An 18,382-nucleotide genomic window follows, 5' to 3' on the forward strand; every position below is an offset into this window, starting at 1 on the left:
AACATTGACCCCAACGGAGCAGCGATATTCTCAAATAGATAAGGAAGCCTTGGGAATTATTTGGGGAATAAAAAAATTGTATTTATACTTAAAAGGTAGAAGATTTACTCTGGTCACTGATCATAAACCTCTTGTTGCCATATTTAGTTGCAAAAAAGGTCTTCCTGTATTGTCAGCAACAAGATTATTGCATTATGCATTATTTTTACAAGCGTACCAATTTGACATTATATATCGGAACACTGCTGAGCATGGTAATGCAGACTTCTTATCACGACTTCCTTTAAAATCAGATGATTTAGATCTGAGAGATGAAATATCTATGTTTCAAATGTGCCAAATTGAGACTTTGCCAATTACTTCAAAGGATCTTGCTAGAGAATCCAAGCTTGATGAAGAGCTAAAGCCCATCTATCATGCCTTAAAATCAGGGAAACATGTAAGAGGGAAGGGAGATGACACTGCCCAGTTTGCTGTAGAAGATGAATGCATCTTACGTGGATCCAGGGTGTGCATTCCAAAATGCTACCAAAGAAGAGTACTTGAAGATCTCCACACAGGCCATCTGGGTATGGTGAAAATGAAGGGTATAGCCCGCTCATACATCTATTGGAAGAATATTGATAAGGATATTGAAGAGATGGTAAGAAGCTGCACAGAATGTGCAAAGCATAAAGCTGATCCCCCAAAAGTTAAAACACACTACTGGGAATATCCAAGTGCACCCTGGGAGAGAATTCATATAGATTTTGCTGGCCCAATTTTCGAACACATGTTATTTATCGTAGTGAACGCGTACTCCAAATGGCTTGAAGTATTTCCTATGAAGAAAATTACTTCTGCAAACACCAACGAATGCCTAAGAGAGTGTTTTTCGAGATATGGGTTACCCATTACCCTTGTCAGTGATAATGGACCGCAGCTTAAATCAGAAGAGTTTGAAAAATTCCTGAAATGCAATGGTATTGTACATAAAACTTGTGCTCCTTATAAGCCATCTAGTAATGGTCAGGCAGAGAGGTATGTATATACCGTTAAACAATCACTAAGGGCGATGTCTGACTTCCCAGGTTCCCTTCGTCAAAAAATAAACACGTTTTTAATGCAATATCGCAAAGCTCCAAACATGACTACCCAACAAAGCCCATCATTCATGTTTATGAAGAGAGAGATAAGGACATTAATTGATCTGCTCATACCCGATGTTCGACACCAGATAGATCTAAGACGAAAAAAAGATATTTGTTTCAGAGATCGATTTTTCAATACCGGTGATCGAGTCGCTGTACGGAATTATCGCCAAGGAGATAGAAGATGGAAATTCGGTACAGTCGTCAGTAGAGATGGTCACCTGCATTACACCATAGATGTTAACGGACAGTTATGGAAGAGACACATCGACCAGATACGCAACACTGCAGTATCCGAGTCCGAGACGTCACAGAGTACAGTCCCTAGATACAGGGTACAGGAATCGTCCACGGTTCAATCCGAGCCAAATAGGGAGTCCGTTTGCGAGGCTTCCCGAGATTCTGATGAACCCGCTAGCTCCAATGTTTGTCCAAACTCACCTGTGGTGTACCCCGATCCAAAAAGTCCATCCAGAAAGACAATAATGCCTACAGCTGCTCCAGATCCCAAGCCCTTGCCAGCTGCTGAACTAACTCCAGTGCTTCGACGGTCAACTTGAATCAGAAAGCCTCTAAAGAGACTTGATCTGTAGTTATAAGGACTTTGGGGGGAGGGATGTAGTGTCTTAATGCTATTAACTTTAACTGTGACTGTATGAGAATGTAAACTGGATCGAGATCTAACTGTAACTGAGAATGAAAAGTGCTTTCACCTTTGGTTAAGATGTATGTAATTTTGTGTGCTTATGCCAGTAAAGTATGTGTTGTTCGTAAGCGGTTTCGATGTTCGTTACTTAAGTAAACCCACGCACCACCTTCCAACTAAGATGAATAAGGAAGGATACAACAATGAGGGGAAAAAAGTTTAGAAGAAGAATAAATATTATGTGTAAATGATGTATAAATGTACTTATAGTAGCTCTTTTATTCATCTCTTGCATTCTACAAACAAGCAGTTTCTTGGACTAAAAATAATGTAAGACTTTTTTTTTTAATGCTTATCAATCAAAACTCCAAAACAGTCCAAAAGTTTCCTTAGTGTTTGAAATCAAAATTTATTGTTTCAGTAACTTTGGGTACAAATATCAAATGAGATAGTTTTCGGACATAAATTTAGGCTTTTGACAATTAAGTCAAAAAGGGAATTTTGACATCATGGTTAAAATCGGATAAAAACACCGAACTCTCGAAAAGTTACCAGCCCTGATTTAGCTAGATTATAAAGATTTTGTGAAAAGTAAATAAGATGTAGAGCTGCTATATAAATAGGCCAACGCCTCATGACAATTCCACGATAAGGTCAACCAGATAATCAAATTTTCAAAATTAAAATTTCTAAACAAATTAGATGTCATTTTAAAGGTAAAGAGTTGTATATTTTGAAATGCCTGTCTAAAATTTGATCACTTTAGTCATAAATAAGTTACAGGATGTTGAACTAAGGTCAACATCTTGAGTATTTTCAAACCATATTTGGTGACTCTCGAAGAAATTCTGTTTCTTCCAAAAAATACATACTAATATTATGAACTGAGATGAATAACCATTTAAAGATACAATGTGTTGCAAAAATGGTCAAAATATAATTCATTTTGATTTGTAAAAGAATTCCCCTAGGGTGTACATTAAGTGTTTTACGTTACGTCCGACACCAAAATGTGCAGTTAATTATCCTGAGTCAATAATTTTAAAGCTACATGTATGTATTTTTGGGTACAAAGTAAGAATTTCAATCTCTTTGATGTAATCTATTTTCATTTTGTAACAAGTGAATATTTTTTACTAAAATCTAGGTGTCGGACGTGAAAAAAATTTACGTCAGACACCGTAACTTTCCTTTACACAACATATGTTTTCAACTGTGTTTCTTCTTTCTTTTGTAATACAGTTGATTAAGATCTATTTTGGCAAATTTGCCAAAACTATAAGTGGAAAAAGAAATTGGAAACACTAAATGACTGCGTCTATGTAAAGTTGGCTAAGGAAGAACCATTATCAACATTCAACCCATACTTGATGGTTTTCTTTCAGGTAAGTTTCACAAATAACTAATCACCCACTTGTGTAGCTGAACTATCAATTCCTACTAAGTCATCATAGTTGTCCTGTATTTCACTAATACAAATCAGAATTGCTTTTGATTTTCAAATCCTCACTGTTATGGTGAGAACCTCTTATAGCGAAATTTTACAGGGTAAGTGGGGTGCCTCCTATAAAAGAGTTTGTAATAATATTTTACTCAAAAATTCTGATTGCACTTTAAGTTAAACTGTACATGAATTTTTAATGATCATAAAAAAATAAATGCTAACTGAGAAACACTTCTTTGAAAAACGCTGCGTAAACATGCCAAAAAATATTTTTAAGATTTTTTTTTTTTTTTTTGACTAAGTTTTCTGCCCTAGAAAAAAAATCCAGGTAACCCAAATATATGCAAAACTAATCACGCTGATGAACCGTGACATGATCAATGTAAAATAGTATAAAAACTATATGGCTATTTCAGTTTTTGGGGGGTGACCCACTTATCCCAGTGTCCCAAAAATTTACGCCCGACACCAAGCTAAAAATATTTTTTAAATAATTCTATTCTTTATAATATCATTTGAAAGCTGTGAAATATGCTTAAATCATAAGTATACTTTAGAATTATGCTGTTTTTAAAATTAAAATGTAAGTTAATTCACAGACTTTTAATAGTTTTTAAGTGAACCATCAATTTTACTATTTGTGTGTTTGCGTCCGACACCAACTCTTTAAATTTTTTAAATTTATACTTTAGGGATCTATTTTTAAAAACTAACATGATTTTTTATTCAGTGGGATGTAGTAAGTATCTTGTAAATAAATTTGATCATTTTGGAAATTTATATTTGGTAAATGGAATTAAAACTGAGAAATTTTTCTTCGTTTTTTACGTCGGACACCATGGAATTGCCCCTCAGCTTAATTTTAGCCATTTTGAAACGGATTTTTCATTGTAGCGCAGCTGGGGTTAACACAGCAAAATTCGGGTTTAACTGAATTGGCCAAAAATATTATTTTATTTAACAAACAATTCACACTAATTATCGCTCACAGTGAAAAATCACTAAACGCGATAATTCGCTACAAAAGACAACCACTCAAACACCTGCTCCAACCCAAAATGGCTCATCTTAAGCTGATGCGCCAGTTCCTATATATAGGGGGTTTAATAAGACGTAAATAAAACTTTCAATCAAACTTTACTAAATAAAACTTTAAGTAAATGTTTTAAACAAATTTCATATCATGCAAAAAGGACCAGTATATTTTTATGATTGTGCTGATTTACAGGACCAGTGATTTTTTGAAGGATTTCTTACGCTAAGTGTAATATTTCCATAGTATGTATGAATATACATAGTTTTGGGTTTTTCAAGGCATGAAACTACTGGACAGAGAAGGAGTGAAACTGAAACTAGGCATATTTTAGAGGGGAAGCCAAAGGGGCCCGGGGCCCACTCCCAAAAATTTTTCAAACAACTCACTGTGAATGGGGATTTTAATATTTTCAAACTTTTAAATTGAAAAATTTTCATATTTGTTTTGGATTCCTCCAGAACAAATATCCTATACCTATGCTCCTGGAGTGAAATCGATGAAAACAATGATAACCATAATAGTAATCAATTCCATTAAAAAAAAAATGTTTAAGGATGGAATAGAAGATGACAGCAAAAGAGGACACATAAAACATTTTTAGTTTTAAAATTTAGAATGTTTGATTTTTTTATATTAAATGAAAAACAAAGTACAGAAATGAAATATTTTTAAAATTCCAAATGCTTCTCTTTTTTCCATTTTGAAAAAGATGACCAAACTATGTTGTTCACAAAAAGCCTGCAAACACGCTTAGCCAACTTTTTGAGGAGTATTTCCGATTTTCAATGTATGAAATATGCACTATTATAATTACTGTAATTTTTTTTTTTTAAATATATGTTTAATCATGAAAGGACATCGTAACTGCTTAAGAACAGTAGCACGTGAATATAAATTTAATCACAATTCTTGCATTGATTAAAAGAAAAATTCACAATAAAATGTGTAAATATCTTAACTTTTAAACTGAAATTCAAAATAATGTAGAAGAGAAGGTTCTGAAAATTTTAAATCGAATGTAATTACCTTACAAATCTTGTATGAAATAAATTCTCTTTGAGCTTCAAGATGCAATAACAAATGTCTTTTTAAGAAAATTTGTTTTTTAAAAAAATTCTTTTCCAACACCAAAAAACACAACAAACGCAATCAGTTTTGACAGTGAAGTTGAGATGAAAGTTGAATTTTAGCAGGAATAGAAAACTACCAAATATACATAAGGTATGTTCGAATAGAGCAACTAGTTAACCGTGGTTACCGGTGACTATAGTTTATGAAAGCTTCCATTGACGTCATTAAATTAACCAACCGGTTAATTTATATAGCTGCTCTATTCGAACATACACTTAAATGCAAAATAAGAAATAACAACATTAAGGAGCACAAATCGAAGTTAATTAATGAAGATGAAAAAACGAAAAAAGATTTTTTTTCAATATTTCATTGAATATTAATTAAGTTTTAAGATTTTGTGATTGAGTTTTGTGCAGGGACGTTGCTACTACTCCTCGAAAATAAGCAGCTATGATTGGCTAACGTAGTCTACTCCAGTAGGGCTTACTTATTGGCAAAATAATCGCTCATTTTGGCGAAAAACTTCTAATTCTACAGGAAATAAATTACATGACGAATTATACAGTTGAGTAATATTGTCGGTTGCCATTTTTTTCTTGCGTACAGAGAAATACGCTCGGAATCAATGTTACAAAAGCTTTGAGGCTTTGTCGTAAGCGAAAGCAATTTAAATGTTTCCTTTTTGATTGAAATGCTGATGTGTATGAGAATTTTGTGGGATCCTTATTCGGAACTCCAGCGCTCGAATACGCTACCTTGCGGTGATTTATAAAACTGCGTCTGCACCTAAAACATTGCCACGTTGCGCATCACGTGTGTCTGTTGACGTAAACGCGGTCAGTTTGTTCTGAGTAACGCATTCAACATGTCTAAGAACGCCTTCAACAACAGAAATTAATTCGTCCCTTAGTAGTATTCTCGAGCTTCTCAAAATAATTTCGAAAGCTTCTAAGCTTCTCAAAAGTATTAAATGGTGGAAGCGTAAACAAGAAAACTCTGGATTAACAAAATTGGATAACGTTATACCAGGTAAATTTTTTTATTGTTTTGTATGAATTTGTAAGAATATGGGGGTTTTTTTAATCTTAAATTAATTAAACTTACCATATTTTACAGCAGCATTTAGTTGGAATGGACAGTATGCAAAATATTTTCTTGAATATATTATCGTAGAACAAAATGAATAACCGAGAAAGAATTTACTTTATTCCTTTTATTCTCAGCTGAAAGGTTTCGCCAAATTTGTTTAGGGTTATTAATTTTTAGTATTGTGCGAGCAAAGTAGCCTTGGCGAGATTTCGCGTTTTTAGTTAAACCATTTTTAATTTTTATCATGAGTGGAATAAAATGGTAGTAAGATTACAGAATTCGATAAGTGAAAGGAAATAATGGTCAATCAACTGAAAAGAAAACTACCACCATATATCCGTGAGAATTTTGTTGATGATTTGCATAACATGACACAATTAAATCGTAACTCAGAAATTAGAAAAATCGAAACAGAAAATTTTTAAATGAACCGATTCGGGAATTCGAGAGAAATAACTCAACTACAAATGGAAAAAAAAATAAGCGCTAGCCAAGCAAGGCAAAAAAGTATCATCTTCTTTCGATAACAATTTGTAATGTCACATTGAATTTTCTAGCATTAATTGTTATTCTTGTCAGGCCACAATTATTATTTAGTTTTATCAAGAATTGATAAATATCGAATTCAACATCGTGGAAATAGCTGCTTAGAACTACGAACTACGTAGTTTGCATGAATCTTTGACGTTTAGTAATGCTTCTTGAATTCTCATTTCTTTCTACGTGGGCCAGAATATCCACAAGACTTTGAAAATTAATTTTAAAAGAATAAAGCGAAAAAATCATACATTACAACAAAAATCACAACACTTTTAGCATTTTCTTCGTTACCATGTGCGTTTGTTGTAGTTTTCAATTCCGCCATTAGACAGTGACTTCAGTGCCCCCTATAGTTCGTTGGAGTTGCGAATTGCGATGAGGACTTCCCTTGAATTTGCTTTTTTCCTTTTTTTTTTTGTGGGGGGGGGGAGGGGAGAATGCACTAGTACTAGAGTTCTCATGGGTTTTCGAACTAGTATTATAGAGTCCCTACGGAGATTTTTAGAGGGCGGAAATGGTTAAGAGGAATGTATTGGAAAGGAGATCTCTTAATACTCTAATGGAGACTTTTGGGGAATGTTTTTCTTTTCATAATATAGCTCGATTTCTTGAGTATTAAATGTCCTCCTTCACAGGGGTACCGACCTAGGTCGAGGATCATGGCGTTTTTAGGGGGATTCTTTTAGGGGTATTTTTTTCATTCGGGGGGACTCTTGCTCGGGTGTTTTTTGCGATATTGAGAGGAGATGCGCCCTTGCCCATCGGGGATGAGCACCCCTGTCATTCAAATGAAGCTTTTCAGGGACTACTGTCCTTAATTTGATGCGTCGCTTGAACAGGACTGTTGACGTTATTTATTAGGAAGAAATATACGCGGAGAGAGAGAGTTCATGGTGCACAGGCTGCTTTAACTAGTTTTTTAAGGGGGTAGTTTTAAGTGATGTGTTTATCCTCATTTTAGAGGGACTCTCTTTATGGGGGGGGGGGGTACTCCGGTCATAGACGCTCATATGGGTGGCAAGTGAGGGCTCAACCCCTCCCCTCTTCCCCCTTAGAAATCACAGAGGCGTCACCCTAAGGGCAAGGGCGCACTCGTCTCAGTATTGAGCTCCTTCCCCCAAATGAGAAAAATACCCCTCCCTATAAATATTTTAATGGAGCAGTATGCGCCATGACCCCCCCCCCCCTATCCCAGGTGGGCACCCTCGGAAATCAGAACTTCTTTGATTTTAGTATTTTTTCTTCGCAAAAATGTATTAACATTTCTCTAGCTACTAATGAATAAGTTATTAAAAATGTCAAATTTTAATAACTCTAATCTGTACAGAAATCGGTTTCCACGGGGAAAATATATCCTGCTACACCATGAGGAAAATATCTGGTCCCCCTCTTCTCAAAATGTTGCATATGGGCTCCCATTTTCCGGGATCAATATGATATATCAAGGGGTTAAATGGAGTTAGGACATCGCTCATGAGAAAGATTTAGGCACTCTTTTGATACTATTAAATTGTTTCTTCATTCCAAGATAGTCACTTTTGGAGATCGGGAGGGGTCGATGCCCCCCCCCCGTTATAAAAAAATTTTTGGACTAATGTCAACTATACTTTATCTTAATGAACATTTTGGCAAGGTCGATGCTATTCCGAAACTGTTGACTTTTTTTGTTCAGCATCATTTTTAGTATTTCTTCAGGAGAGAAATCCGACACTGCTTCTGTTTCGGTTTCTGACTTTGTATGCATATCGCGCGTCAGCATTACGTTAACGTCATTTGTTCCTAAGCATGAATCTTGCTTTGTAACCGTGTTTCTGATCTACGCACAGTCAGCACAGCTTATTTTTTGGACGATATAGTTATGAATCCCCTACTGTATATATGTACAATGGGAGAGGGGAGCATGAGTGTCCTCGGTTCCAGGGCTGGATCTGCGTACCTGCACACCCCGCGTTGCGGGGGGCCCAATGTCCCAAGAAATTGGGGAAAAAATTTAAAAAAATAAATAAATAAAAAACTACACAAAGACTTAATTACGTCACAAACATACTACTAGGGGAATGGCCCTACAGATTTTGGGGCACAAAATTTATAGATCCGGTCCTGCTCAGTTTAAAGTAAAATAAAAAACAGAGCCCCTTCAAGAAAAAAATTGGGCTACCAATACAGGGCCGCCAGAGCTTAAGTTTTCCTTCAAGATCTTATAGTTTTTTCAATCGGAGACTACCTTTTTTTAAGACCAAACTGTCCAAATAACGAGCCTGAACCTCCCTCCCCACGACCATATGGCCTATTGTGGCAATTGTCCCTGATAAAAAAAAAAGTACTTTGTGCTGATTAACTAATACGAATACGACGACCAGCCAGCAGGGGCGGATACAGAAAAATCATTTGGAGGGGGTACGGAAAATTGAATAGCCCTCCCTCCCGCGTCACCTTTGATGTTTCATAACAAAGCTTTAATGACTTTATTTTTAAAAGTGAATGTTTTTTATTTCTCCTTTAGATCGAGGAATCTACTTCGAAGTACATGAATATTATGCACTAATATACTTTTAATGTAGACCGAAAACATGTGAAATACATGAACCGAAAACATCTTTAATGTTTCAAGCCATTTAAATACTAAACCCAATATAATTTCACCGAGATGCTAGACAATGAGCAGTTTTACTCAGGAACATTGCCGTTAAGGTTATAACAAAAGGGCAAAGTTAGTAAATAAACCCATACCTCACTTGAAGTTTTTTAAATTAATTTATAAAGAAAATCATAACATATAAGTTTTACTGAAGAATTCAGAAACTATTTTTGTGTGAATTTCAAAACAATTGCTGATTTGTTCTTGAAACCATGATACAGTTGAGATAACATATTGATACTACATGCCGTTTCCATTAAAAATCATGGTTTTTCCAAGAAACTACCATATGATTTCTTTCATTTTGCATTTTTTATAAGCTGAAAAAGAATCGCAAATAGGTTCCTGGATCAAAATGACTCTTTTAGGTGCGCCTACAAATTAAAAAAATAAATAAATAAAATTTAAAAAAAAATCAAAATAATTATATTGATTCCATCAAAGAAGAATTAGTGGACGAATCGCGATAATACGCTCCCTTGAATTCGAAACTAGTGAGTTAAATGTATTCTGCAACTCTGAGCCTCTGACTCCAGTAATACTTCCTTAGCAAGCAAATATGCTGTGTGTGTTTTGTGTTCTTTTTAATTAACTACGTAAAAAATGCAAAAGAAAAGTCAATTAAAAAGTAATAACTAAAATAGTGAAATTAATTCATCCTTTGGGGGGGGGGGCGCAACTCCCAGCCAGTCTAGCATAGATTAGGGTTGGTGACAAAACCTCTCCTGAAACGTTGGTCCAAAAAAAAAAAAATAATAAATAACTCAAAACCATTTATTCCTAGAAAGAAAAAAAAGTGCGATTTTTCCGTTCATGTCATAGTTAGGAACAACTGCCTTAGCGCATTACAGAAGTGGGAAAAGCAGATTCTGTAGGTCGAATTTGGAGTTTAGGTTGGGTAGGGGGGGGGGGGAGGGGAAGCGCCAAGAATAATCTCTTTAAAGATTAATCGGTAAAATAAATTTAAGCGATCGATATGCTAATTAATGGACGTATCTCAACTCCACATCAAGGAAAATTGATATTCCGTTGAGATTCTTGAGTCATTAAATACAAAATTAATCAAAAAAATTATTTTCCTTTTTTCTTTCCATAATAGGAGGAAACAAACATTAAATATGTATACTCAAACCCCAAATAATGAGGGAATTAACAAAATATTTATAAACGAATAAAAATTTTATGTTTTAAATATTTATTTGGCGAGACTTATTTTCGTCGTCATGGTTACAAATCGTCTGCATTCAAGGCTTATCTCAAATAGTTTTTGCATAAAGGGTTTTTTTTGTGTAAAATCAAATATTTTCAGGAAAAACATCTAAAAATACTTATTTCTGGTAATTATAAAAGTATAACATTATACGTTGTAAGTTTAATCTTTATGAAAAGTGCACGAGTGCAATTTGGTCATATCTTTATTACCTCATCCTAATTACTAGTTTTTTTTAAGAATATGCCTCCTTTTACCTAACCTAGAAAATCACTGGTCATGATATGAGTGTGAATTTGTCCTCTACTTCCATTCTATACATAGAAACAAGAAACTCAACGAGTAGGGTCCTATCGCAATTTATGATTTCGAAAAACATAATTTGAAATCAAGACGTCAAAATTCAAATGAATGCTAGGGCCTTTTTTTTTTTCAAGTTACAACAATTTATACGTTTTGAAGTAAAATTGTGAAATCAAAGTTTGTGTGTGGTCTTTGTATTAATGTGGGGTCTCTTGACTAGAATGTGCTACGCTGCAAATGCTTGAAAAAAAAAATGACAGAATCTTGAAAAAGAGAGGAAAGAAACAAAATTTTGAAATCTAAGAAATCATGGCTAAAACTAAAACAAGTGAAAATGTGTGAGGGCTATCAGCTAAAAACAGATAAATAATTATAAATCATGTATTAATTTGAAAAAGAAAGGCATATCCTCTCCAATATGCACACTTGAAGGATCCGTGAGCAGTGCACGTCCGAGACAATTTCTTTTACTCATCATTTGTCCTAACATAACTGAACCAACACTTATTTGCAATATTAGCAACCAAACTTCAAACGATTAAAATGTTTTTTTTTTTCCACCACACTTCTAATATTTAAATGAAATGGCTAGATGTAGCTGTTAAAAAATATCGTAGCTAATTTGAGAGGTTGCAGAAAATTTATAACAATTTGGTAGAAAACATTAAATATACAGACACAGAGATTTGATACAAGAACTTTATTTATAGCTTCCAAAAATATGCACATAGTAGGTACCAATTCAAATGATCAAATCTTTATTTCTTCATGAATGAAACAGAAATATATCTGTTTAACAAATTGGATTTGATCAAGGGAAATGGAGCAAGCCTCCAAACAATATGGTAAAAACCTTTTAAAAATTAACCAATTCCTCTTAAATGAATTATGAGGCATGTTATGTCTTCAGATACTTCCACCCTTTTTTGATGACAAGCAGACAAATTACACAGAATAATTTCAATATTTTGCCCCAATGTTACGTTAGTTCTACCATTATCCTGCTTCACACTGTTCCTTCAATGTTCTACGTAGGATGTCTTAACAAGCTTCTAGGCAAATATCTAGAAAAAGGAGGATCCAAGATTTAAATCTTCAAGAATATGCTCCAACTTAGTCTTCCATTGAGCTTAAAAATTTACTTTCTGAATTTTCATTTAAACTATTTTACAAAAATTATGTTTGCTATTAACAAAGATGGGGTAAGAGATATTAAGACATGAAAGAAACAGGTGATCTAAAGAAGCTCCAAACATCTCTATATGGAGTAAAATTGCGTAACAGTTTTTCATCAGGGGTGTGTAAAGAGGTGTCAGAAGGTATAAAAATTACTTAACAACTACACAGTAAAAATTAATTTAGGTTAGCTATGCCAATCACTGTAAATTCAAGAGATCAATGAGCCTGAGCTGTTATCTTTTGCTAACAGCTCAGTTAGCAAAAGCTAACACAGTTAGCTTTTGCTCCTCAGATGTGTAGACAAAATACTACATAGTACAGTTAACTCTCAATCACTGTACTCAAAGTCCTGAAAAAACCGGCTATAACCTTTGAGTTACGGGAAGAAACCACAGCCTTCTCAAGAGTTAGGGACCCAATGAAATCTATGAGACAAAAAAATATTAGAATTAGAGTCAACTGCATAACACAAATCAATGATTAATAAAAAGTTAGAACATAAGAAAAAAATTCATGTACACTTGTTATTTGATGATTTTAAAGTTGAATAATTTCCTCCTTGATTACTTATTACAGATTAAAGCTCATGAAATATCACACACATTCATACTTCTGTTGAATCAGTTATTACTCTTCAGGCTCTGACTAAATTGAAAAGCATAAGCAGAGGAAATGACAGCAAATGAAGCCAAATCTCTCTACTATGTGCCATTTAGTCAGAAATTTTCAGTTTTTGCATCTGCACATGCGAAATACTTCTTGGACTGAGGGGGAAAAAACAACTTAATTTAAAACTTAAATGCACAAATATTGCCATGCATCATAATCATACTGGAATAATACACAATGCATTGTTTTTTCTCCTTTTTCAAATATCAAATTGCAGTTGGTTCTGTTTAACGACATTCTATTGAATGACTTTTCATAGTCCCAGATACTCCACTGCAGTTTTAGAAGCATTCTATTTAAGTACGATTCTTTTGTGGTCCCCTGAAAGTCGTTAGATAGAGTCAACTGTATTATATTTCTCATCTATTTCTAATTAAATCATTTATTTAATAGTTTTAATAGGTTAACAAGCTGTTTTTAATAGCTTATTCTGCTTAACTTTTTTTGAACACAAATCAATAAACAATCACAAGTTAGAATACATGGGAAAAAGTTCATGTAAGCTTGTGTCATTTATCAACTTTTAAAAATATTACTAAGATAATAAGTAAAAATACTACTTTATCTACTTTAAAAATACTACATACAACTAAAGTTGTATGATTTTCTACTTGATTACCTCTTACAGATGAAAACCCTTGAAACATCATACAGATCCATACTTCTGTTGATTCAGTTGTTACTCTTCAGGTTCAGGCTAAACTGAAAAGTACAAGCAGAGGAAATGACTGAGAGTAAATGAAGCCAAATCTCTCTACCATGTACCATTCAGTAAGGAATTCAGTTTCTGAAGCTGCACGCCCAAAATACTTCTTTAACTATGGGGGGAAAAAACAATTTAATTTAAATCTTAAATGCAACAATTTTACAATGCATCACAATGGAATAGTACGCAATGCATGAGTTTTCACTGTTTTAATAAACAAATTATTATATTTCTGTTGTCTATTACACCACGTTTCTACTTACTCAGATGAACAATATAGAATAGCATCCAAAAGGAGAACAATTATAATAAATTAATATGAATTTCTGCCTTCTGTGCATAGAAAAAAAATCAAGAATACCAAATGTCAAGCGGGGAAATGCTTTGTACATGATGCATTTTAACCTGGAGTGCTCACAGACATATAAGATAAACACACCAGTTGTGATCAGTGCTTCAGCAGTAGCCACTTCAAGGTTAATACTTGAGAAAATAGGATTCCAGGTCTCCCAATGGATTCAAAAGTGCATCAAACATCATTTACACTTCAATAGTGAAATATTAAATACATTGTAACATTTTACCCGCATCAAATCATATTATCGACATGCAAGGACGAGCGAAACAATTTTGTAATAGATTAACTAGGTGCATCAATTTTTAAATAAATATTTTGATTCTTTAAGAATTGAAGTTTTCAATACTGTTTTTTTGGGCACATCTAGTTCTTTTGTGAAACATAAATTAAACTTATTAATTAAAATTTGCCTTACCAAATTATCCTTGGGTACTTTTCGTTTGTTCATGCGCGTCAAACCATTGCAGTCGCCTAACGTCATAGTTGCCATAAACTCCAGGTCAAAATCACTAACAATTTAGCTGTTATTTACATCTACTCGACAAGATGCTGTCCATATTTAGATAAAAGTAGCCTCACAAAAACTGGCCTAGTAATGCATTGCCATGAAAAGAAAAAAGAAGCCAGGAATATAATACAAACATTACAGTGCAACAAGAATAACACACAGTAAACGAGCTGTAAAACACTATTGAAAAGATATTTACACGAAGCAATTTGGCATTAAGTATAAAATAATTACCTATTGCTATTTTAATTGCCTGCTGAGCTGTAGGAGTTCTTAGTATAAAAAATGTCAGTCAATGCAATAAATGTATTATCAAACAGAAAGCTACATTAATGTTGATTAAAAATACACCAAATCGAGGTCTCAAAAATAATAGATATCTTCTTTAGTGACTAAATACGTTCATAAAACCAATCATCGGCAAACTTAAAAGTCATTAATGAATTGCGACACATTTTGAGCAGTGCATTTATTTATAACCTTATAAAACAGCTAATACATGCAACATAGTATTATTTTTTAAAGAGGAAGCAACTTGTAAGAAAATTAGATTATATTTCTTATATGTAAGTTCGGTGTACTAGTACAGTAAAAATAGGGGTCGGACCCAAACATCCAAAAAAAAAAAAGCTAAACCTGGTGCAAATTGTTTATTACCCTCCCAATAAGAACAGGTAAAAAGTCCCACCCCATTGTGCGTCGGGTTTTGGAATGGGGGGCATCTAAAAATTGCAGTTTTGTGTATTTTTTCAGAATTTTTAGAATAAATTTAAAGTGAGAATATTATGTTACACTAAATTTAAAAGCATAAAATTAAAGGTGTTTGACCTCCAAGAGGGATGACAAAACCCACAAATGCTACAGAGCCCCCCTATCCCCGTAAAGCGAAGCAATACCCCCGAACCCACCCTCCATACATTTTATATGGAAACATTATTTTATGCTAAGAAAATTGTTAGAAATAAAGTGTGTCCATTTTCCAAGAGCGATGGTGCACCTCCTCTCAAAGCTACAACCCCCCCCCCCCTCTGCCAAATAAAATAAATCCTCCCCCCCCCCCCACCTTTTATTTCAAGTAGAAGTATTATTTCATGCAAATCTAAAATGCATAAATCAGGACTGTCCACCCCATAAGAACAGTAGCTCACGTCCCAAAACGAAATTATGTACTAAAATATTATCCTCCCCACCCCACCCCCTCTGATGGTGCACATTTGATTAAATGGCCGGAAAAATAACGCTGAACTGTTTTTTGCTTTCAAATGATTTCTCCTAAACTTGTAACAAAAAGTCTTCGTTATCAAGATGTTTTTTGGAATCTAGATCCTCAACAAAATCGTTATTGTTGCAGCTATATCTAAAACAGTTTGTGCATATAATTGAGCACTTCAGTCTACTTTCAGACTTTTCAAACATTCACTATATCCAATGAACCCCTCAGAGCAAGCACAAGATTTGAGACGCAGAAAGTCTTCTAGAGCAGAAGGCTTGGCTGTTGTAATAGGACTTCATTTATATTTCTGTGGTGCTTTCTTTACACCCATCAAAAATGACACTAGCTTTCCCATACTTACAAGTGACCTACACGCTGCATTGCTGGCATATTTCCTTGAAACTTACATATCATTACCTAAAATATGTTCAAGCGGGTATCTTCCTTCTATTACATATGAGGCAGTGAGAAGCAAAAGCCAAAATAAAAATTTGGAGATAACCAGTACAAATGGTTGGTGAACCTCTCCTATATCTTGGGGCAAGAAATGGTCCTAGTAGACCTGGTAGTTGCTTCTACACAGCATGATTTAGAAAAAAAATCAATCAAAGTCTACCTAGGATCTTATCTTTAAACGCGTTTTATTCAAAACTTGAAAATGTCCACTTACATCCCTTTGCTTCTCACTGCCTCATATATTGCACCAGCTGTTCGTTCTGTGATTTTGGATGAACCTTTTGCTTCAGATAATAGTACTTTAACGATACAGGATTTCTTTCCTTCTGAAACCAGAATTATCGAATACTGATAAAGGATCAGCGCATAACTCGTACCAGAAGTTTTTAGCAATTTGTTATTCCATCTTTACTGTTCATACCATTCGGTGTAAAAGATGGTTTGGGCTTACACATCTTTACAGATAGTAACTACTCTCGTAACAGAAGCTAAAGACATAACTGCTTACCTCTTTTACAAAGAAATGCCACAAAATTGTTTGCCTTCAATATGATTTGATGTTACTACCCGATCGTTAAAGGTCTCATCGCAACTCACCTTATCATCAGCGAGCAATACCCATACCAACTTGAGATTGAAGAAATTTCTGGGGCTTTAGAAACGGATTGTGATTTCCAAACTGAGAGACAAAAAGGTGTAAATATTTAGCATTCTATTGATGTATTGCTCATTGCTCTCATCAAGACTTGTTCTATCGTTGAATCACTACAGGTTCTAGACCACCTGAATTTGTCACTGCGTTAGATCGATGGATAGCTGATGTTTGATGTAATCAAATTTTTTTTATCGCATAATGTACTCAAAAGTTTCAGATAGAGTTGCAAGTATATGTCCGCATATTTAGCATAATTCACATAACCAGCTGCGTAAAAGAGAGGTAGCTTGGTGTTTGCAAATGAGAACCCCCACCGACTTAGAGGGTGCAGAATTGCAGCATTGCCCGTCTCACTATTGGCAATTCCGGTTTGTCCTACCCTTACAGTGATGGCAAAAGATTGTAGAAAAGTTGAAGTAAGTTAATCAAGAAGAAGTAGGGAAACTTTGGTCAATTTGGACTTTTTTTATGCTGCACAGGATTTTTTTTCCCAGCGCTCTAAACAGTTTAATAACTCCAGTCACAAATAATTTGGTTACTGAGCTCGCTTAGATCTTTTAGAATTATCATTCTGACATTACCATATCGTTGTGAGTCATTTTGTACTTCGGAAAAGTTTAAGTCAGGGAAATTTTTTCGTGAACTTCACTGCAAATGTGCACTCACTGTGATTTTGGAATGTAAATTCAGGGTCCCCCCCCCCCCAAAGCGATGGCGCACCCCTTAAGTGTGACGGAGTACCCATCAAGAATAAAAGTCCTCAATAAAGAAAGAATTACCCCTTGAAAAAACTGCCTTAAAAATTCCAATGACGCAAAGCTGCTCCATGGACACCCCCCCCATTCCCCCCCAGCCTGTACACCCCTGTTAATTAGAATTTTTTTATGCGAGAGTTTATTGTTTTACTATTATAGAGTTGTTTCTGCGAGGTTTCAGAATTTTTTTTAAATAATAGAACTTATTTTTATTTAAATAGAGGATTATTTCGTCTCCCCCCCTCCCCCCAAAACCCGACGCGCAAAGTGCTGGGACTTTTTACCCCTTCTTGCTGGAAGGGTAAGAAGTAATTTGCAACAGGTTTCACTTTTTTTTTTTGGATGTTTGGGTTTGGCCATTTTTTGGCCTAATTTTACTGTACTATACTGGTCAACACACAAAACTTATACTCACTTATAAATTTCCTTTCATTTTTGTTTTCTTTCCTTTTTTTTTTTGGCACTCTCGTCCGCCAAAAACATTGGTGTATTTTAATTTGTAATACACCAATTCGACATTTCCATGTTTTTAACGTGTCGAATATGAACATCACTCGTCAATTTAACAGAATCTTGCACATCAAAATGCACAAAATTCTCTTCTTCCGTAATTTGTCTTGTAAGCTTTCAAATGAGGAAAACTTCGCCCCTACTTCAATAGTCATTCCTCTTATAATTGCAATAATTAGATCATTAAAATACTATCCATATAGGAAAGTATGCCGAAAAAGCACGAGGCGCAGTTGTTTCTCGCTGGAATAAACAATGCGAAC

At 34.5% G+C, this 18,382-nt stretch overlaps 1 protein-coding gene across 2 annotated transcripts in view; it reads right to left on the bottom strand.

Moving 5' to 3' along the window:
- Positions 1-18,382, bottom strand: part of LOC129227269 (ubiquitin-conjugating enzyme E2 J2-like) — a 60,880-nt gene that overhangs the window by 29,413 nt on the left and 13,085 nt on the right. The window contains exon 1 of one of the 2 annotated variants that reach the window (XM_054861787.1): positions 5,283-5,405. The exons of the other annotated variant lie outside the window; for it this stretch is intronic. The gene's annotated coding sequence lies outside the window, so the exon portion shown is untranslated. Of the gene's footprint in view, positions 1-5,282; positions 5,406-18,382 lie in introns of those variants that run through there. 2 annotated transcript variants of the gene reach the window in all.

Source organism: Uloborus diversus, chromosome 8, assembly GCF_026930045.1.
Source record: "Uloborus diversus isolate 005 chromosome 8, Udiv.v.3.1, whole genome shotgun sequence".
NCBI classification, from domain to species: domain Eukaryota; kingdom Metazoa; phylum Arthropoda; class Arachnida; order Araneae; family Uloboridae; genus Uloborus; species Uloborus diversus.